At 45.5% G+C, this 22,093-nt stretch overlaps 1 protein-coding gene across 4 annotated transcripts in view; it reads right to left on the bottom strand.

Moving 5' to 3' along the window:
* LOC143280842 (uncharacterized) overlaps positions 1-22,093 on the bottom strand; it is a 266,693-nt gene that overhangs the window by 130,216 nt on the left and 114,384 nt on the right. The window lies entirely within an intron of this gene.

Here is a 22,093-nt window from a genome sequence, read left to right as displayed (position 1 = left end):
AAACAGTGTTTCCCATTGGGATATCTTTATTTTCCAAAAATAACACGCCACATGTGCACACACACACACACACACACACAAACGCACACGATGATGATGGTGATGATGATCATGATATTTAGTGTCTGTCCTTGGTCAGAGACCAAGATCTGAGCACTTTACAAACACGGAGTCCTTTACACATGTTGTCTACTTAGACTGACACCTACCACTGGGTGCTCATCATTCGTTTCCTGCATCATTCAATCAGGTTTCAGTCACGCGCACACAAGCTCTTACACCATGTAAACATTTTACGTCTATGGACATTTTGTTTAATAATAATAATAATAATAATGGTATTTATATAGCGCTGGATCTTGTGCAGAGAGACAAATCAAAGCGCTTTCACACCAGTCATTCACACACATGCATAACTCTAATACTGTAGAAACTAAAGACAAGGAAGGGCAGGCAAGAGAGGCTATTTTGGGAAGAGGTGGGTTTTAAGGCCAGACTTGAAAGAGCTGAGTGTGGAGACTTGACAAAGCGAAAAAGGAAGTTCATTCCAATCGCCATGGCAGTCGTACCCCGTTTTCGGGTGTGTGTGCATGCTGGGCATGCCCTTGATTCTATACTGAACCAACGCTGACAAGGCTTACAATATCTTGAACGAATGGGGTTCAGGCACTAGCATGTCTGCACATATGTTGACCTGGGAGATAGGAAAAATCTCCACCCTTTACCCACCAGGTAAGACGGGGGGGATCAAACTCAGGAAACTCAGGTGAGACTCCAACGATGGAACAATCTGACCACTGCAGTTGGATGTTGTTTGTATCACAACAAAATTGTCAGAATCAACTGAAGGAAATGCTGGCAATATCTATTGTTATCTTGAAATATTTTTCAAACCTTACAGTAACATGAACTGCAAATATATGTAATGAACAATGAAAATGTTATAAACCCTACATAGTCAGAAGATTTCTTTTAGCTCTCAGCATCCCCCCCCCCCCCCCCCCCCCACCCCCCCCCCCCACCCCCATTCCCCATACCTCCGCGCCCAAAACCAACAGCGGCTGGCTACTCCAGACAGGTGATCAAGACAACAGCTGGTCAATATGTGTTATTCATCTGATCTTTTCCGAAAACAACATCACAAAAAACAATTTGCATTAGCCATGCCTTTAAAGTTACCTATTAGTTAATTTTGTTATCTGGGTTGAATCAAGTCTAATCAAAACAATAATAAAACAAGAGAGGCAAGGCCTTCAAGACTCACTTGTGATACACTTAAAAAAAAAAAAATCCAAGCTTTTTATGTATTGAGTATAATTTCAAAATGTAATGTTTAAGATCAGAAAGATCAATTTAAAGCAAATTAAGTCCCCTAGCATTAATTACAGAGTAATTTCCCTTTTTTACTAACTGCACCAAAACGTTTGCAAAATAAATTAAACTTCCATGCTTAGCAAAGGAAGTTCCTGTTTGAACAAAAAATGATAATAATGACTGCTCTTGTTGTTGGGTCAGAATATCAGATCAAAGTGCCAAGTTCAGAGAATACAAAAAATATAAATATAACAGTAAATGCAGTTTGCATATAATTAGGCTTCTTTTTTTTTCTTTTTTTTCTTTTTTTTGTGCCCATCACAGAGGTGCAATATTGTTTTAAACAAGATGATTGGAAAGAACTGAATTTTTCCTATTTTTATGCCAAATTTGGTGTCAACTGACAAAGTATTTGCAGAGAAAATGTCAATGTTAAAGTTTACCACGGACACACAGACACAGACACACACACAGACACACACACAGACAACCGAACACCGGGTTAAAATAAAACAAGAGAATGAAGCGGCAACAGTGAGGAGTGCACCCGCACCTTCCCCACGCACGCTCACACAGACGCTCTACGCATGGTCCACGCGAGGTAACTGCTGCAAGCCTGAATCTTCTGGAACAATGCCGAGTTGCTTCCCTTCCCTGCGAGATGCAAAATTTCTATCGTCTTGGGTTGCGTCACTTGAAGGACAAGTGAATTTCAAAATATACATGCCAAACTGAAAAGAATAAAGGTGTGTACGAGCTGACACTTTCCTAGTGACGGCAACGGAACAATATAAAGAAGTTCAGTAACTCGTTCTTTTCCTTTCTCTTCCCATTCATTCATGGAGGAGAGAAGGTAAAGGGGATGTAGACGTAGCGTAAAGCACAGGGTTTGATGGAGAAGTGAAGGCCCCTGTCCAATGCACGGCACACAAGGTCATGCTCACGGTCTTTTGGAACCAGCACTGGAGCAGTGATGTGGATTTCCTGGCAAAGGGACATACTACGCTTCACAGCTGCAGAAATGGCGGGAGGCCATCAAAACTGAGAGGCGTGGCATGCTGACCAAAGGTGTCCACCTCCTGCAAGACATGCCCCCGTTCACACAAGCTGCATGTTGCCCAGACGGGAAGCACGGTCCTGCAGCTATGAAATCCTTCCTCACCCCCATTACCTCTCACAACATCGCACCATCTGACTTCCACCTCTTTCCAACCATGAAGTCATATTTGAAGGGCAACTGCTTCCCAGACGATGAAACGCCGGCTTATTTCCGAGGTCAAGTCGTCAGTGGCTTCTGGCACAACTGACCTGCTGATTTGCGCAGGCAAGGTCTTTACAGCAGCATAAAAGAAGAAGTGTGTCACCCTTGGTGGTACCCATGTAAAGAAAGACTAAAACTTTGCCAAGTTTCGTCCCTCTCAGTCTATGGCAACTGAGTCAGTCGAGGAAAATTTTTACTGAACATCCATCGTAGTTGATAGATCAGTGTCAATAAAAAAAAATTTAAAAAATTCTGAAGCGTCTGTCTCTCACTATCTCTCCGTCTGTCTGTCTCTCACTATCTCTCTCTGCCGAATGATAACAGCTTTTAGTATAAATATATCACGATAAACAGGCTGCTATACATATCATATCATGCACACATCTACACACGCACGCGTGGACACACACAAATGCACGCACTCATGCACGCATCCACACATACTCACTCAGACCGGCATACTTCGCATTCACTCACTCAAGCCCGCACGCGCGCGCGCGCGCGCGCACACACACACACACACACACACACACACACACACACACACACACACACACACACACACACACACACACACACACACACAGAGAGAGACTCGGAGAGAAAGAGAGAGAGAGAGAGAGTTATTTAAAACAAAAAACAACAAACAAAAAAAGCCTAAATAACTCAGTAGATTTTGCAAACTTCTCTGAGAAGATCAATTGGTTCTGGTTGTGAATCCATTACAGCAGAAAGCGAGCCACACAATAATAAAAAAAAATCTTCGAACTTCTTTAAAATATTCTTGATATAAAAACAACAACACTTCAATCACTCTCACGCCAGGTGGGCTAAACTAATCAGGAAGCCGGCAAGCAACTAAACCCTGACGAGTGTGGGTGAATTACAACTCTGCCTCCCCCCCCCCCCCCCCCCCCCCCCCTCCATTCACTCTCCTATCTGCAATCGTCGCTTGGAGGAAACAAGAAAAAGAAAAAAAAGACAGAAAAAGCTGCTCGCAGGTGTATGTGCGCGAGCCTCTGTGTGTGTGTGTGTGTGTGTGTGTGTGCGTGTGTGTGACAGAGAGACGTCCTCGGTTCGACCTCACGACCTGTTCTTGTTGCCTTGTGAACTATAAGCTTGTGTGTCAGTCATGTTGTACGTCAGTCAGTCAGCGCTTGCCAGCAGCAGCAACCTATGTTATTTGCTGTTCGCCGCGAAACACGATCAGTCATGCTGAAGACCTCGTGACCTGAGGTACAGAGAGAATGTGTGTGTGTGTGGGGGGGGGGGGGGGGGGGGAAGGGGTTGGGGGGGGGGAGTGCGGAGGTAGGGTGGGTGGAGGTAACGTGGAAGTTTGGGGTGGGCGAGAGCACAGGGAGAGTGAGAGTCAGAAAGGGAGAGAAGGGGGGGGGGGGGGAGAGGGAGAGAGAGAGAGAGAGAGACTGAGAGCTCAGAACTCGGAAGTTTGATGTACATCGGCCTTGGGCCACACAATACAATGAGCGAGGGTGGGTCGACGGAAGTTGCATTTGATAACACTGTGTAACTGACTAAAAAATAAATAAATAAATAAATACACACGATCATACTGAATACACATTTAAATGATGTACCCATAGTATAGTATAAATGCATATATTACTTCACCATGTTTGATCACTGTCTACAAATTAACTTCTTCCTTCCAATGACAGCATGGAATACATATCTTGACACACTATGTGTATCATTGATATTTGTTGAGAGAGAGAGAGAGAGAGAGAGAGAGAGAGAATTATGTATACATCCCGCTCTTTGAAACTGTAAAAACCTACACATATTTCACTTGCAAATCAAACAGAAAAATGCCCAAATATGCTCACCCGAACACAATTTAGTCCGTCACACAAAAAAACAAACTAATTTAAAAAGAGGTAAAACAAATCGGGGGGGGGGGGGGGAGATGCCGGGAGGGGGGAGGGGGGGGGGGGGGGCGGCTTCAGCCAATGCTACACGTGCACGGCCCACTTTACAAAGAAAGCATCAACATCGTTTTTGTTTGTTTGTTTGTTTTGTTTTGTTTTGTTTTTAACTTGTAATCCAGCACAGAGACGGCACACGATACTCTCTGAGGGCCAGAAACGTATCGCAGTCCAGCAGCCTCCACTCAATCATAGACAAGGTAAAAGGAGGAGACGGCGTGCCCTGCATACCTCCTCCCTCTTACCCTCCCCTACCCTTCCATTCTCCGTACCCAACTCCACCTCCACTCACTCTTTCTCCGGTTTCCATTTCACACACACACACACACACACACACACACTCCAAAAAAACACAGCGGGATTCCTGACTGTAATTTTAGTCACTGTAGTTTTGTGATACATTTAACTATTTCTGCCTCTGTATTGTATTGATACATGCATATTTAAACATTATCCAGTTATCAGATCCATCCACTGGTTGACAAGTGTTGATTTATTTAGTTTGCGGACCTCAACTGCATGCTGGCTAATTCATGTTTTGGTTTCTTTCCCCCTTTTTTTTTTTTTCTTCTTTTTCTTTTATCCCTTCCCTTCTTTGAATGTTATCGTTGAAAGTGTGTGTGTGGTGTGTGTGTGTGTGTGTGTGTGTGTGTGTGTGTGTGTGTGTGTGTGTGTGTGTGTTTAATATATATCCCCTTCATATTACTTGCCCGTTTTATACACTATCTACTGCCGTGTCAGTCTCTTAGGGAAAATTCTTGATCATTGCTTTCCGCTGCCCTGCTCTAACCTCTATTTTAACCATTTTCGGCATAGATATTTCTCCTATCATTTTGCTTATTTTTTCTTATAGTTCTGTTGTCATTATTTGTGTGTAAACTAAACTTTAGCGGTTTGTCCCCGGTTGGTATAATAACATGGGGTACTATCTTTCATTATCGGCTGTGGGTACTGTCAAGATAATAAACAGGCCGCAATAATAGTGCGTTGAAATGCACCTGTTTCTTTATTTGAGGGGTTGTGTTTGTTGTTGTTGTTGTTGTTGTGTGTGTGTGTGTGTGTTTGTGCCCGCGCGCGCGCACGCGTGTGTGTGTGAGCAAGCATATCTCTATGTATATGTGTGAGTGTACGTGTGCGTACGTGAGATCGCGTGCGCGCGTGTGTCAGTGTATGCGAGTGCGAGCGCGTGTGTGTGTGCGTATTTGTATGTCAGTATGTGTTTGTGTGCTTTCATAAATAGGCCGTTTTGGAAATCGTGAATTGTTATGGAAGGATTTCTGTATTCCTTTAGATGTGTGTGATTGTGTGTGTGTGTGTGTGTGTGTGTAGGTGATTGCGTGCGTTTGTGTGTGTATGCGTGCGCGTGTGCATGTGTATGTACTATGTGGGTGTGGGTGTGTATGTGTGTGCTAGTGTGTGCACGTGTTTGTGTGTGAGTGTGTGTGTATGCGCGCGCGCGCGCGTGTGTGTGTGTCTGTGTGTGTATGTATGAGTGGGCGCGCGCGCGTGTGTATGTGCGTGCGTGCGCGCGCGTGTATTTTTGTATGTCTATGTGTTTATGTGCTTCAGTGTGTGTTTGCACTTATTTATGTGTGTGTGTGCGCGCGCGTGTGTGTGTGTGTGTGCGTGCGCCTATGTGTGTGTGTGTGATGACGGTGAGGGAGTGTGAGACATACACACACGCAAAAGAGAGACTAAGAAAAAGACCAGGGAAGGAGATGGGATGGAAGGGGAGAGATGGAGGAAGAGGGATCAATGGATGGATGGAGACAGAGAGAGAGAGAGAGAGAGAAATGCAGAGCGACAGAGAGGCAGAGACTGAGAGATCGACGAACAGGCAGAGACAGTAGAAGACACGAGAGAGAGTGAGAGAGAGAGAGAGAGAGGGGGGGTGAGGGGGAGGAGAGAGACAGAAGCAAGAGTCGACAAGACAGATGCAAAGACCGGGGGGGGGGCACACAGACACAAAGACACACAACTACAGAAAAAAAAAAGAAAAAAGATAGAAAACTGAGGAGAGCGATGGGGAAAACCCACAATCTCCGTGACTCTCTTCAACAGCAGTACAGTGTGCATGCATGCAGCCTGCGCGCTCTGTCATCCCATGGATCGGAAACTGCCTTTGCCGCCACACAACCCTACCCTGGTTTGTCTGCACGACGGGGAGGGGGGCGGGGGGGGGGGGGGGTTGGGGAGGGGGCCAGGGTGGAATGCGGCGCGCATGATGCTACACGCATGCACGCGTGCGCGTGAACACACACACACTGAAGAGGGAGGTGGCGGGGGGGGGGGGGTGCGGGGGGGGAGAGAAAAACAGAGAGGGAACAGGTAGAAATGGAGAAGGGGGGGGGTGGGAGCAGGGTGGGAGAGGGGGTACAGAGAGAGTAGGGAGGGGAAGAGGGGGAGACAGAGAGGGGTGAGGGGAGTGGGGGAGAGACAGAGAGGGAGAGACAGAGCGTGTGGGGGGAGTGGGAGACAGAGAGAGAGAGAGAGAGAGAGAGACTGGTCAATCGTCTCACCCGAAAGACTAGTACTCAGACCAACACTCAGTCTACTCTGCAAGGCCTATATCTGTAAACAAAGTCAACCAACAATTCTTTACGCAATCCTACGGTGGGCTCTAAAGACCTGCTGATCTGCTAGCACGTTGGGCTTATGAAGATGAGGCATCTGCTTTTTGTATGACTGATTATAACAGCAGACGTGGTGCATCGTACATGGATCAGCCAGCACTCTTTGACACATTAAAACTGAAAACTGACCAGCCATCATGATCTTCGTCCATGTCTTCCTGAATGCGGTGTTCATCGCCCACCACCACCCCGCGCGCGCGTACACACACACACACACACACACACCTCTTTGCATGCGTGCTGTCCAACTTCCAACCCTCATTATGAAGCCAGCTGCAGCAAAAACACAAACCTTGTGCAGCACGGGGCATAATGCCATGCGTGTCGGCAAACAGTGGAATAAAAAATATATATCTGAAAAAATGGAGAGGGGCGGGGTGGGCGGGGGGGAGGGGAGGAAGTATTAAAGATGGAGACCACGTCCGAAGTCGCGGCTCAACAGTGTTGGTTTTTGAGAGGTTGTGGGGGTGGGGGGGGGGGGGGGTAGAATTGGAGCGTGGTACGGGTGGAAGAGAAAGGACGAGGTGTGATGGTTAGGTGTGGCGCAGTATTTTTGTGGTGATTGCTGGTGCTGTCAGTGGAGAAACGAATTAGGGAATGCCGTGGAGGGGGGAGTCGGTGATGGTGAAGAGGTCTCTTCCACCCGTCCTACCCTCCAACCCAGCAAGGAAGGATTTAGTTCACGCACGCACGCACGCACCCGCACGCTCGCACTGAAGAAACTACCTTCCACATCCTATACCTTTGCTTTCTAATATGAGTTGGGTTTTTTTACGGGCAAATATCGGATGCCAGTTTCAATTATCGTGAAGAATCAATGTTTTGCTCTTCTTTCTTGTTGTTTTCATTTACCAAGCCCCGCTGTTACGTTACTGTCGTTACGAACACAACACTCTGACCCGTCGCATTTCAACGCTTCCTTTCACACACACACGCACACACACACACGCACGCACGCACGCGCGCGCGCGAACACATTATAAATACCGTTTGTTTAACACATACATAACATCTAGTAAACGCGCGCACACACACACCACACACACAAACAAGAAGGTAGCATACGATACACGATATAATTATGCATTTCGTATTTTTTCGCAACAGGTTCCCAGCCATGTTTCTACCACCCCGCGCGCCAATTACTCTTAACAAATTTGCCTGCGTGTGGGTCGACGTTGCACCACACACGCCTGTTATAATTATATATTGTAGGTGGTGTGTGTGTGTGTGTGTGTGTGTGTGTGTGTGTGTGTGCCCACACACAGACACACACACACACACACACACACACACGTTTGTGTCAGTGTCAGTGCACATACCACGGCAGGTCGCTGTGAAGGCCATAAAGAATACACCCACCTACACTTCACTACCTCCACTACAACTAAACGGGGCCACTCTTACAACTACACACATGGCTGTGTGTGTGTGTCTGTGTGCCCGTGTTCTGACTGCTAGGTCGCCATGTCGCGCCAACCAACCAGCCAGCCAGCCAGCCAGTCAGCCAGCCAGCCAAACAGCACGCCAGCAAGGCCAGGCAGGGAGACCCACATGACCCAGATCTGGTGCGGCCCAGTATTTGGAGAGAGCATTTGCACACAGGCGCCCCAGGAAAAAAAAAAAGAAAAAGAAAAAGAAAAAACACACCACCTCTGCACTGCTTGCTTGAAAACAACAACTCGGTATCCCTCTTTTTCTTCATCATCATGCCACGACACACTGAGTGTTCCAAAACAAACAAACTAACAAACGCATTGATGGAATGTGTTCAACCGACCTGGGAGGTACAGGGAAGGAGGGGGGGGGGGTGAGGGGGTGAACATTGGGGAAGGAGGGCGAAAGGGGGGGGAGGGGGGGGGGGGGGGGGAATCGGGATTCTTCAGTTTCCTTCTTTTTTTTTTTTTTTTTTTTTTTTTTTGAAGTGCAGGTCGAACAAGGTCAGGGTGGTGGTGGTGGTGGTGGTGGTGAGGAAGGGAAATAGCAATAAATAGAATGTGGAGAGAAAGGCGGAGGAGGAGTGAGAGGAAAGGTCTGCCAAGGATAAAAAAAAAAAAAAAAAAAAAGATATTCGCGCATGCACACACTTTCACAGTCAAGAAGTGTAAGTGCTGAAGTAGGTCAGCCAGCCGCCCCCCCCCCCCCCAACCCCCGTACCGCTCAGTGGAGGAATGCTTTAGCGCCCCCCCAGCCCCCACACCCCCCATCCCCCAACACCAGGTCCCCTCCCTCACATGCCTCCCAAGTCCTTCATCCCACCCCCTTTTTTTTTTCTGGCTTATCCACCACCACCGACCATGTCTGTGGCTGGTTGGCAAAAAGCTTGCTGAAGAGGCCCGGTTCTTTTTACACTACAATGGCATGAAAGTGAAATATGTGTATAAAAAAAAAGGAGGGGGGGGGGAGGGAGGAAGTTTGAGGATCAACCGTGTTGTGTGTTCTGACTGTGTCAGTCACCCATCCACTCCCCTATCGCTCTCCCCTCTCTCTCTCTCCCTCTCTCTCTCTCTCTCTCACACACACACACACACACACACACACACACACACACACACTTCGTAATGGTTTTTAACGCTTTGTGGACGAAACTAAAATTCAAAATTCCAGTATTTCTTTAGCTCTATCTCCCACTCAACTAGTCCACCCCCCCCCCCCCCCTCTTCCTCTTACCACATCCCCTCCCTTAGTCTCCCCCCCCCCTTCGTTCTCCCACACGCCCGCCACCCTCCCTGCCTCCCACCCAGAAGCAACACTACACTGTCATGTGTTTTTCGTTCGCTGGCATGCCGCTTCCAGAATCAGCAGGATGTCCAATTGTTGACAAGATGAAAAAGACAATTTCTTTCACAGTTGGCAGCCTCTCTCTCTCTCTCTCTCTCTCTCCCCTCTCTCTCTCTTCATTCTTTGTGACAAAATGTTGGATGGGGTTTGGAGTGGGGACTAAACTAAACTAAAACAAGAGAGGCAGGGCCTTCAAGACTCACTTGTGATACACTTTAAAAAAAAAAAATCCAAGCTTTTTATGTATTGAGTATAATTTCAAAATGTAATGTTTAAGATGAGAAAGATCAGTTTAAAGCAAATTAACTCTCCTAGCATTAATTACAGAGTAATTACCCTTTTTTACTATCTGCACCAAAACGTTTGCAAAATAAATTAAACTTCCATGCTTAGCAAAAGAAGTTCCTGTTTGAACAAAAAATAATAATAATGACTGCTCTTGTTAGGTCAGAATATCAGATCAAAGTGCCAAGTTTAGAGAATACAAAAACCATAAATATAACAGTAAATGCAGTTTGCATATAATTAGGCTTCTTTTTTTTTTTTTTTTTTTTTTTTTTTTTTTTTTGGTGCCCATCCCAGAGGTGCAATATTGTTTTAAACAAGATGACTGGAAAGAACTGAATTTTTCCTATTTTTATGCCTAATTTGGTGTAAACTGACAAAGTAATTGCAGAGAAAATGTCAATGTAAAAGTTTACCACGGACACACAGACACACGGGCACACACACACACACACACACACACACACACACACACAGACAACCGAACACCGGGTTAAAACACAGACTCACTCTGTTTACACAAGTGAGTCAAAAACAGCAGCCACAGAAAGCCTGAAACTGGAGGCCGCTGCTTCTGGATACAGTGTGAGAGGAAACTGATTGACAACCAACAACAACAAGCACAGAAATCTTCTTGCAGTTAGGGTTCAAGCTGTAGGCATACTACAAGCTGCGTGCAACGTTGTGTTCGGGGCTATACCGCGATTTTGTGTTTGTTGCACATCGGCTGGGGCACCTCGGGTTGAGTCATCGTCAGGGTGCAGGGAGGGGGTTCTTTTTTTTTTGTTTTTTTTATTTTCTTTTTTATTAGTTCTACCGTTTTAGAATTCAGCTCACCCCGTCCCCCTGCCGCAACCAACCCACTTCCCCATTCTGCCCCCCCCCCTCACCCCCCTCCCTTCTCTATGTGTTTGTGTGTAAAACTGGGGAAAGGAAAGTGAGGGGGTGATAAGCCGAGGTACCTGAAGATGTAAGAAATGATCTGCACCCGGATCAAGTGCGTCCTGTGCCCTCTGCACCAGTTTTCACAACTGCTGGTTCATCTGTCTGTTCATCTTCTTTCTCTCTTACTTCTTCTCTTTTTTATTTATTTTTTAAAATTTTGTATATATCTGTGTGTGTGTGTGTGTGTGTGTGTGTGCACGCGCGCGCGCGTGTGAGCATGTGTGCGTGCCGTGCGCACACACACACACACACACACACACACACACACACACACACACACATTCAGCTGTGACTGAAGTAATAACACGCAGAGAAAAAAAGAAACACAAAAAAAACCCACTGAAAAGTAACTCTTCAACAACAGCTGCAGCAATTAACGATCAATTTTATAATAATACTGATCTGACTGACGACTTTCGAGTAATCATTAATTTCCTAAATAAAATAAAAAAGAAAAAAAGATGACGATGAATCATATATGCAAATTCGAAACCTATGAAATTAAAAAGAAACAGACAGAAATCGCTGCTATCTTCAGGGGTAGTCGGGAGTGAAGAGAGGGGAGGTGGGGGGGGGGGGGGGGGGGGGTGTTCGTTGTTATTCATTAGGCTTACATAAGCGACAATAAATAACCTGGTATGGTTTCACCGTATTGACAGTGTCTCATATTACCTGCCAACAGATTAACACAGCCCCCCCCACCCCCTCCCTCCCTCCCTCCCACTCTCTCTCTCTCGCTCTCTCATCGAATCGCCTGCACTCCGGTAATACTGCAGCTGCACATGGATCAATATCGAACGCACGTGTTCGCCGTCTGCACGCACACACACACACACACACATGCAAGTTTAAAGCTTACTCCACGCGCGCGCGCGCGTGCCTTTTCGTAAATTAAGAGGTGGGGGTTGGAGGAGGAGATGGTGGTTAAATGGAGATATATATATATATATATATATATATATATATATATAAAGATAACAGAACAGTGTAATTAACAATCCGCAAATAACAGTGTATAACAGCCATTAAAAAGAACAACAACAACAACAACAAAAAAACGAAAATGAATATATCTATAAGTCGTATAACTGAAACACCCCTTGTTAACCCCACGCTTTCTCTCACTCTGCGAGAAATTGTGAGACTGCGAGAAAGCATGTTCGTTCCTCCGTTTCCACACTTTCTCTCAATTGCAAGAAAGTGTGTGTGTGTGTGTGTGTGTGTGTGTGTGTGTTGGGGGGGGGGGGGAGCACCACAATGTGTGAGAAAGCATGGGAAGTCCCTTTTATTATTTTATATATATTTTTTTTTTAATCAAAAGCATTTCCTTTGCTATCGGGACTGCTTTCCTATATTTTCCCCAAACACAGATAGAACCTGGAAATGAAGGGAGAAGAAGAAGAAGAAGAAGATGTTAAGAGGAGAACGACGACATCGACGATCATGATACTGAAGTTGAAGTTAGTGGAGATGTCAACGACGGTGATGATACAGGATCGTTTTAAAAGAGACAGAGACAGAGAGAGAGAGTGCGTGCGTGCGTGTGTGTGTGTGTGTGTGTGTAAATATACTTGAATATGATGTGATCATAGGTGCCATCACATTTGTTCTTCATTCCATAATTTCCAGTCAAGAAGAAAAAGAAGAAAAAAGGAGGAGGAGGAGGAGGAGGAGCATGAGAAGAAGAAGAGAGGAAAGGGGGGGCCAGATGACAAATCTTTTATCATCATCATTACTTTGTGTTCTCCATTTCTTCATTTTATCGATCCTATCTATCATTTACCTTTGGTCATTCCAAAATGTTCCTGGTATTCATATATGTAATGATGATACTCATGCTTTGATGTATTTAATGTTTCGGGATGTCTTTGGCATAAGTTATAATATACCAATACAAAAAAAAAAAAAAAAGAGAAGAAACCGCAGCAAAAAATAAGACTTAAAGGAGTTCTTCAGACGCAGATGAAAGGGCATACATAAAGCAATAATACTGACAAGGTCAGCTCTATGTTCCCCCATTTTTTCTTTCAGCCATGTGTGAGTTCCCCCAGGTCTATATTCCCCTCAGATATATGTTTTCACAGGTCTATATTCCCCTCAGATATATGTTTCCACAGGTCTATATTCCCCTCAGATATATGTTTTCACAGGTCTATATTCCCCTCAGATATATGTTTTCACAGGTCTATATTCCTCTCAGCTATATGTTTCCACAGGTCTATATTCCCCCGGGTCTAGGACCACTGCTGACCACTAACTGACCACGACCCAAAAGTGCTCAGACTCCGTTATTTTGTTACATCTGTCGTAGCAGGTGTTTAATCACTGACCACTACTGATCATTGTTGTACACCATCAGAGTTCAGCTTGCATCACTTTGTGACGGTTATGCATAATTCGGACGTCTTGGCAAGGATTTGACCCATTAGCTGACCGCTATTGACTACTGTTGGCCATTACTGACCATTTCTTGCCACTACTGACAATTACTGACCACTCTGGAAAAAATCTTCTGATCGCGTCGTTTTATCACGTTTGCGCATTGACTTTGACCGGACCACTCTACATACCACTGATACCTTCCACTGTCGACCACTGACCACTGCTGAACACGGACTGCTGCTGACCACTGCTGACCAGTACCCAAAGGTGTATGGATGAATAAACATACACAGACCTGGGGGAACATAGACATGCTCATCTGACAAGTAGGTTTATCAGTGGCAATGTGGTGAAAACTAATGACATTGTCGTTAATTAAGAGTCAAACAAACAACATTTAGAGCTTGAAAATATAAGCTACATACCACTGTTGTTGTTGTTCATTTTATGGTTACACACACACACACACACACACTCACACACACACACACACACACACACACAGAGCGAGTATAACATCAACAAACAAAACGAAGAATAATAAATAAAGGGGGTAGGGGCGGGGCTTGGAAGGAAAAGGGAACCGGCCCGTCATTCTAACATTGACCTTTGCTTAAAGGTCACGAGGTCATGACCTATGCTTGAGGTCACGGGTCAATGTACGGTGGAGCTTCTCTCTCTCTCTCTCTCTCTCTCTCTCTTTCTCCTCCTCCTCCTTTTTCTCACCCACTCTGTAAAACAATGTCATTGGTTACCTCGAAAACTGAAAACTGTAATTCAAAAAAAAAAAAAAAAAAAAAAAAAAAAAAATCAAAAATAATTTTTCTAATCCAAGGCCAGGCAAATGCCATTTGTCAACGTGTCGAGACTCGAGGAGCGACGCTGGCCAAACAAGAAAGGATCAGTTCCAGCCAGACGTGCATCCCCCCCCCCCCCCCTCTCCCCTCTCTCCCTGCCATCTTCACACCCACCGTCCCCCACGTCCTCTTTTCTCCAGACACCACTCTCTTCTTTCTCATCGCGCTCTCTCTCTCTCTCTCTCTCTCTCTCACACACACACACACACACACACACACACACACACACGCTCGCTCGATCAAGACACTAATCTGTCAAAAATAATATTATCTAATCGCATATTATCATCAGGAACTGAAAGAATAATAATCGTCGACAACATTTCAGAGGGTGACACTTTTTATTTCTCTCACTATTATTATTCGTATTATCATCATCATCATCATCATCTGATTAGTGATGAAACTTCAAGGCATTTTACTCGTTTTATATGAATGGGAAACAAGAAAAAAATGATGAAATGTTTTATCTTTTTTCACCCTGTGTCTCCGGTTTTACAAGTGTTTAGTTATTTCATTTCGTCTGATGATGATGTTTGGGGTTTTTTCCCCCCCACGAATTCCCGAAAGCCTAACCAGCGCAATTGGGTTCATGAATGCGAAGGTTGGACATCTGGTCCCATTTTCCTCGACCAGTCTTTCTTTGAAACCAGATCTGATGTAACATACAGGAATCAGTCCACAAGCTAGCTATATGACAACTCCTTGAAACTGCAGCTGAATCTCTTATTACTATGTGAGAACCGTGCAACACTCTCCCTTTACTGACCGGTACTGCAGCCTGCATTCAGAGGGCACATCACGTGACTACATGGCATGGTATTTTGGATGCAGGGTGGCAGGGGAGGGAAGGAGGGAGGGAGGGAGGGAGAGGGGAGGGTGTGGTGGGGGCAGGGGAAGGAGGGGTGAGGAAGAAAGGGAAGAGACTCCTAAGAGAGGAGGGCGGGGCGCGGTGCGGGGGGGGGGGGGGGGGTAGAGACACAGAGTGCAAAAGATGGAGAGAGAGAGTGAGAGAAAAAAAAAAGAAGAAAGAGACACGCAATGAACAGTAAAATACAAAACAAAAATGCACTAAATCACACACACACACACACACACACACACACACACACACAATCAAAAAAAAAAAAAAAAAAAACAATTCTGGCAAAAGAAAACTAAACTAAAAAGCTCATCACACTTCACTCCGATGATCAAAGGCTAACGGCCGATCAGCCCCCCACCCCCACCAAGCCCCTCTCTCCCATCCCCTCACCTCTGAAGCTGAAAGAGCGGAGGAGGATCAATAATCTTGGTTCCACACCACCACCACCACCACCACCCCTTCCTTTCCCGCCCCTATCCCCCGCCCCCCCAACCCCCTAACCTAACCACGAACCCACCCAGCGCCCAGCTCTCACCCACTTGCACTTTTTCCATCCCTCCCTCCCTCTTTTCAACGAGCGCGATAGACGGTGACAAAACTTTCCAAAGCCAGATGGATCTCTTGTATTGCTGCTTGCTTGCAAACAGTGTTGACAGCGATAAGTGTGTGTAGTGTTATGTGTATCCTGGGTATAGCGCGCGCCCGCGTGGGCGCGCGCGCGTGTGTGTGTGTGCTTGCATGACCGCGTCTGAATGCCCTCTGTGCGTGTCTGAGTGGTGTGTGTGTGTGTGTGTGTGTGTGTGTGTGTGACCTGCTACTTGCTTGCAGACCATGTGACAGCCATGTGTGTGTGTGTGTCGTATGTGTGTATCCTGTGTTGTGTGCGCGCGCGCGTGTGTGTGTGTGTGTGTGTGTGTGTCTGTGAGTGAATGTGTAAGTGAGTGAGAGAGGCAGAGAGAATGTATGTGTGTGGTGTGCGATTGTTTGTCCTCTGTGCGCGTGTGCGTGCGTGCGCGCGCGATTGTGTGTGTGCGTGTGTGTCTGAGAGAGAGAGAGAGAGAGAGAGAGAGAGAGAGGAAAAAAATGGGGGCGGAGTGGGATGTATGTGTGTGGGGGTGTGGGTGTGTGTGTGCCGGCATAGCTAAGCAGGCAGGGCAGGGCAGGGAGCCAGGCCAACAGAACAAACCAAGTGATGATGCAGCCCTAGTGGCACCGGTTCACCCACATGGCGTGGAATTTCATACGGGGAGAGGGGGAGGGGGGGGGGGGGGAGTGAGGGGGCAAAGGGAAGAAGAGGAGCGAAGTGTGGGGGTGGGGCGGTTGAGGCCGGTGAAGGGTTGAAAAAGTTGTTCCCCCTCCCACATTTTCACCCCAGCTGGCTAAGCTAAAGCATGGAAGGAATCACCAGAAATCAAACCCTCTCCCCCACAGTTAAACCCTGGTGAAAGGTGGAAAGGCTTGTCCCCTCCGTTGTTTATTTTTCCCCCATCCCTCTGACAGGTAACCATGGAAGTAATCATCACCAGAAATCAAATTCTCTGACAGGTAACCATGGAAGTGATCATCACCAGAAATCAAATTCTCTGACAGGTAACCATGGAAGTGATCATCACCAGAAATCAAATTCTCTGACAGGTAACCATGGAAGTGATCATCACCAGAAATCAAATTCTCTCACAGGTAACCATGGAAGTGATCCTCACCAGAAATCAAATTCTCTGACAGGTAACCATGGAAGTGATCATCACCAGAAATCAAATTCTCTGACAGGTAACCATGGAAGTGATCCTCACCAGAAATCAAACTCTCTCACAGGTAACCATGGAAGTGATCATCACCAGAAATCAAATTCTCTCACAGGTAACCATGGAAGTGATCCTCACCAGAAATCAAATTCTCTCACAGGTAACCATGGAAGTGATCATCACCAGAAATCAAATTCTCTCACAGGTAACCATGGAAGTGATCCTCACCAGAAATCAAATTCTCTCACAGGTAACCATGGAAGTAATCATCACCAGAAATCAAACTCTCTCACAGGTAACCATGGAAGTAATCATCACCAGAAATCAAACTCTCTCACAGGTAACCATGGAAGTAATCATCACCAGAAATCAAACTCTCTCACAGGTAACCATGGAAGTAATCATCACCAGAAATCAAATTCTCTCACAGGTAACCATGGAAGTGATCATCACCAGAAATCAAATTCTCTCACAGGTAACCATGGAAGTGATCCTCACCAGAAATCAAATTCTCTCACAGGTAACCATGGAAGTGATCATCACCAGAAATCAAATTCTCTCACAGGTAACCATGGAAGTGATCATCACCAGAAATCAAATTCTCTGAAAGGTAACCATGAAAGTGATCATCACCAGAAATCTAATTCTCTGACAGGTAACCATTGAAGTGATCCTCATCAGAAATCAAATTCTCTGACAGGTAACCATGGAAGTGATCACCACCAGAAATCTAATTCTCTGACAGGTAACCATTGAAGTGATCATCACCAGAAATCAAACTCTCTCACAGGTAACCATGAAAGTGATCATCACCAGAAATCTAATTCTCTGACAGGTAACCATTGAAGTGATCCTCACCAGAAAACAAATTCTCTCACAGGTAACCATGGAAGTGATCATCACCAGAAATCAAATCCTCTGACAGGTAACCATGGAAGTGATCATCACCAGAAATCAAATTCATTCTCTCTCTCTCTCTCTCTCTCTCTCTCTCTCACCAGAAAACCAAATTCTCTGACAGGTCAACTCAATGGAAGTGATCATCAACCAGAAATCAAACTCTCTCACAAGGAAACCAATTGGAAGTGATCCTCACCAGAAATGCAAATTCTCTGACAGGTAACCATGGAAGGTGATCATCACCAGAAATCAAACTCTCTCACAGAAACCATGGAAAGGGATCATCACCAGAAATCAAACTCTCTCCAGTAACCATGGAAGTGATCATCACCAGAAATCAAATTCTCTCACAGGTACCATGGAAGTGATCCTCACCAGAAATCAAATTCTCTCACAGGTAACCATGGAAGTGATCATCACCAGAAATCAAATTCTCTCACAGGTAACCATGGAAGTGATCATCACCAGAAATCAAATTCTCTCACAGGTAACCATGGAAGTGATCATCACCAGAAATCAAATTCTCTCACAGGTAACCATGGAAGTGATCATCACCAGAAATCAAATTCTCTCACAGGTAACCATGGAAGTGATCATCACCAGAAATCAAATTCTCTCACAGGTAACCATGGAAGTGATCCTCACCAGAAATCAAATTCTCTCACAGGTAACCATGGCAGTGATCATCACCAGAAATCAAATTCTCTCACAGGTAATCATGGAAGTGATCATCACCAGAAATCAAACTCTCTCTCTCTCTCTCTCTCTCTCTCTCTCCCTCTCTCTCTCTCTCCGAATGTGTCAATTTTCAAAAAATTGATATTGCTAAAAAGACACGACCTCGTTGCAACTTCATCGTCTGATCATGACTTTACAATACAGTCAATAGTTAAGTCTACTGCTGAAGCACAAACGTCAAGGCATAGCCATGTTAATCATAATAGTACCAGAAATAAGGATGAAGATAATTTTGTGTGTTCTGATGATGACAACGTAGATATACATAATATATAAAATATCACCATGAGAATGTTAAATTTGGTTATATTATTACCTTTTGAATATTTTTGTTCGATTTTTTTTGTTTTTTGTTGTTGTTTTTTGTTTTTTGTTTTAAAGTACTTTGAAAGGATTGTGTGAGGGTGTGGTATACAGAGGTTATACCTTGATACAACTGGAACAGTTCTGCTGTACTTGTTCAACGAAATAAACTTTCTCACTACCTGCTTTGTGCCAAACCCCTTTCCTTTTATTCACTGAACGTTGCCAACGATTTAGCCACAATGTTTATCCCATCAATCGTTTTGTAGGTGTTGCTTTGCACGTACGCACATCCAAACACACAAACGCACGCATGCACAAACGCACGCGCGTACTAAATAAAGAATAAAATCTTCATAAAGATCTAATTCTGCAGAGACTGCAATGTTGTTGCTTTTTCTTACCAGTCCTTGCCTGAAAGGGGATGTGTATAATCTTTCTTCTCGTCCGTGTCAATGATACCAGGTGAGGCACAAGGCGCCACCAACTTGACATGCATTGGTTCAGGTTTTCGACCTCTTTCCATAGTAACTCATCCACACCCTCCATTGGTTCAGGTTTTCGACCTCTTTCCATACTATCTCATCCATACCCTCCACTGGTTCAGGTTTTCTAACTCTTTCCATACTATCTCATCCATACCCTCCACTGGTTCAGGTTTTCGACCTCTTTCCATACTATCTCATCCATACCCTCCACTGGTTCAGGTTTTCGACCTCTTTCCATACTAACTCATCCATACCCTCCAATGGTTCAAGTTTTCTAACTCTTTCCATACTATCTCATCCATACCCTCCACTGGTTCAGGTTTTCTACCTCTTTCCACAACTCATCCATACCCTCCACTGGTTCAGGTTTTCTAACTCTTTCCACAACTCATCCATACCCTCCACTGGTTCAACTCTTTCCACAACTCATCCATACCCTCCACTGGTTCAGGTTTTCTACCTCTTTCCACAACTCATCCATACCCTCCACTGGTTCAGGTTTTCTAACTCTTTCCATACTAACTCATCCATACCCTCCACTGGTTCAGGTTTTCAACCTCTTTCCACAACTCATCCATACCCTCCACTGGTTCAGGTTTTCTAACTCTTTCCATACTAACTCATCCATACCCTCCACTGGTTCAGGTTTTCTACCTCTTTCCAAAACAACTCATCCATACCCTCCACTGGTTCAGGTTTTCTACCTCTTTCCAAAACAACTCATCCATACCCTCCACTGGTTCAGGTTTTCTAACTCTTTCCACAACTCATCCATACCCTCCACTGGTTCAGGTTTTCTACCTCTTTCCAAAACAACTCATCCACACCCTCCACTGGTTCAGGTTTTCTACCTCTTTCCAAAACAACTCATCCATACCCTCCACTGGTTCAGGTTTTCTAACTCTTTCCAAAACAACTCATCCATACCCTCCATTGGTTCAGGTTTTCTACCTCTTTCCACAACTCATCCATACCCTCCACTGGTTCAGGTTTTCTACCTCTTTCCAAAACAACTCATCCATACCCTCCACTGGTTCAGGTTTTCTACTTCTTTCCATACTAACTCATCCATACCCTCCACTGGTTCAGGTTTTCTACTTCTTTCCATAATAACTCAACCGTACCCTCCCCTTTTCCATCCATAGTTTCCCCAGCCTTCTGTCTGTGTATCTACAGGTTTTGTCTTTCATCTCTGTTTCTGAATTATGCATGCGTGTGTGAAAGTTCGGTGTGAAATAGCTCTGGATTTGTTTCCGCACAAGACTTAGCGCTATATAAATTCCATCATTTTTTTCCCCCCCTTTCTTGGTGTTTCTGTTGGATATCCCAGGTTGGACCCTACGAAGACCTTCTGTCCATAGTGAAGAAACGCAAACTTAGGTGGTATGGACACATCTCCCGATCATCTGGTCTTGCCAAAACGTTCCTGCAAGGCACCGTACAAGGAGGCAGAAGGAGAGGACGGCAGAAGAAGAGATGGGAAGACAACATCCGGGGGTGGACAGGCTTGACGCTCGGTGACGCCCTGAGGAAATCAGAAAACCGTGAAGAGTGGAGATGGGTGGTGGTCAGGTCAGCAGCGGTGCCCCAACGGTCTGAACCCAGACTACGGGAGAGGTGAAGAAGGTGAAGGTGAAGGTGATCCCAGGTTGAACCCCCCCCACCCCCACGTCTCTCCCTCTCCACCCTGTTTTCTCCAGAAACAATGCTCTCCTCCACCAAGACCAACACAGGTGTTCATCTTTTCAACTGAGGATAGCCTCTTCTGCTGGGTTTTTTTGTTTAGACAAATCCACAAACGTATTTTCTTATCGTATGATAACTTCAGTGGTGGGGTGTACAATCCAAGCTGGTGGTGGTGATAATTAATATGGATACTGGAGGAAAGCGGGGGCGGGGGAGAGGTGGGGGGATCGAGATATTGGTAATCTAGAAAAGATACTTAAATCCTCTCTCTGTTTTCTTTCTCTTTGATATAATGGGGTAATTTGAAACAAACACAGATTTTACAATTAGTCAAACAACACACACACACACACACACACACACACACACACACACACACACACACAAAAAAAAAAAAAATCCACAAAGAGGAGGAAGATTGAGGGCCGGGGAGAAGGTTAACGGTGGGGGAGCAAAACTCCTGCAGCACCGCACCGAATCGTCGTTCCCTACTTTCCCTCAATCCAGCCTCACTCACCCACTCTCTCAGCACAACTGACTGTGATGATCACCGGATCGATCGATACCTTGGCGCGGAGCCTGCACAATGCCATGTCATACCATGCCCTGGCAGCAAAGGCGAGGCAGCGCCATGCAGGCTCCGCCCACCCTGCGACAACGTCACCACCACCATCATCTCCACCTCCATCATCATCATCAACAGGCAAAGCAAAGCCTACCAACCCCATTCTACCATGGCATCGTAATAGAAAAAAAAAAAAGCGAAGGCCATCACGATTCTAGCCACCCACCCCTCCTCACGGCCTTCCACCCACCTCTCGCATCCATGATCATAATTATTGTCGCTGCTCGGGCGAGGCGAGAGAGGTCTTGAAGCGTTGAGCGTGGCAGGTCGGGTCGTCATGCTCCAGCTATACTTAATGTCTCCCCACCCCCCCCCTCTCTCTCTCTCTCTGATACAGGGTCC

The sequence above is a fragment of the Babylonia areolata genome, chromosome 4 (assembly GCF_041734735.1).
Source record: "Babylonia areolata isolate BAREFJ2019XMU chromosome 4, ASM4173473v1, whole genome shotgun sequence".
In the NCBI taxonomy this organism is placed as follows: domain Eukaryota; kingdom Metazoa; phylum Mollusca; class Gastropoda; order Neogastropoda; family Buccinidae; genus Babylonia; species Babylonia areolata.
This window is presented reverse-complemented; position numbering and strand designations above follow the sequence as displayed.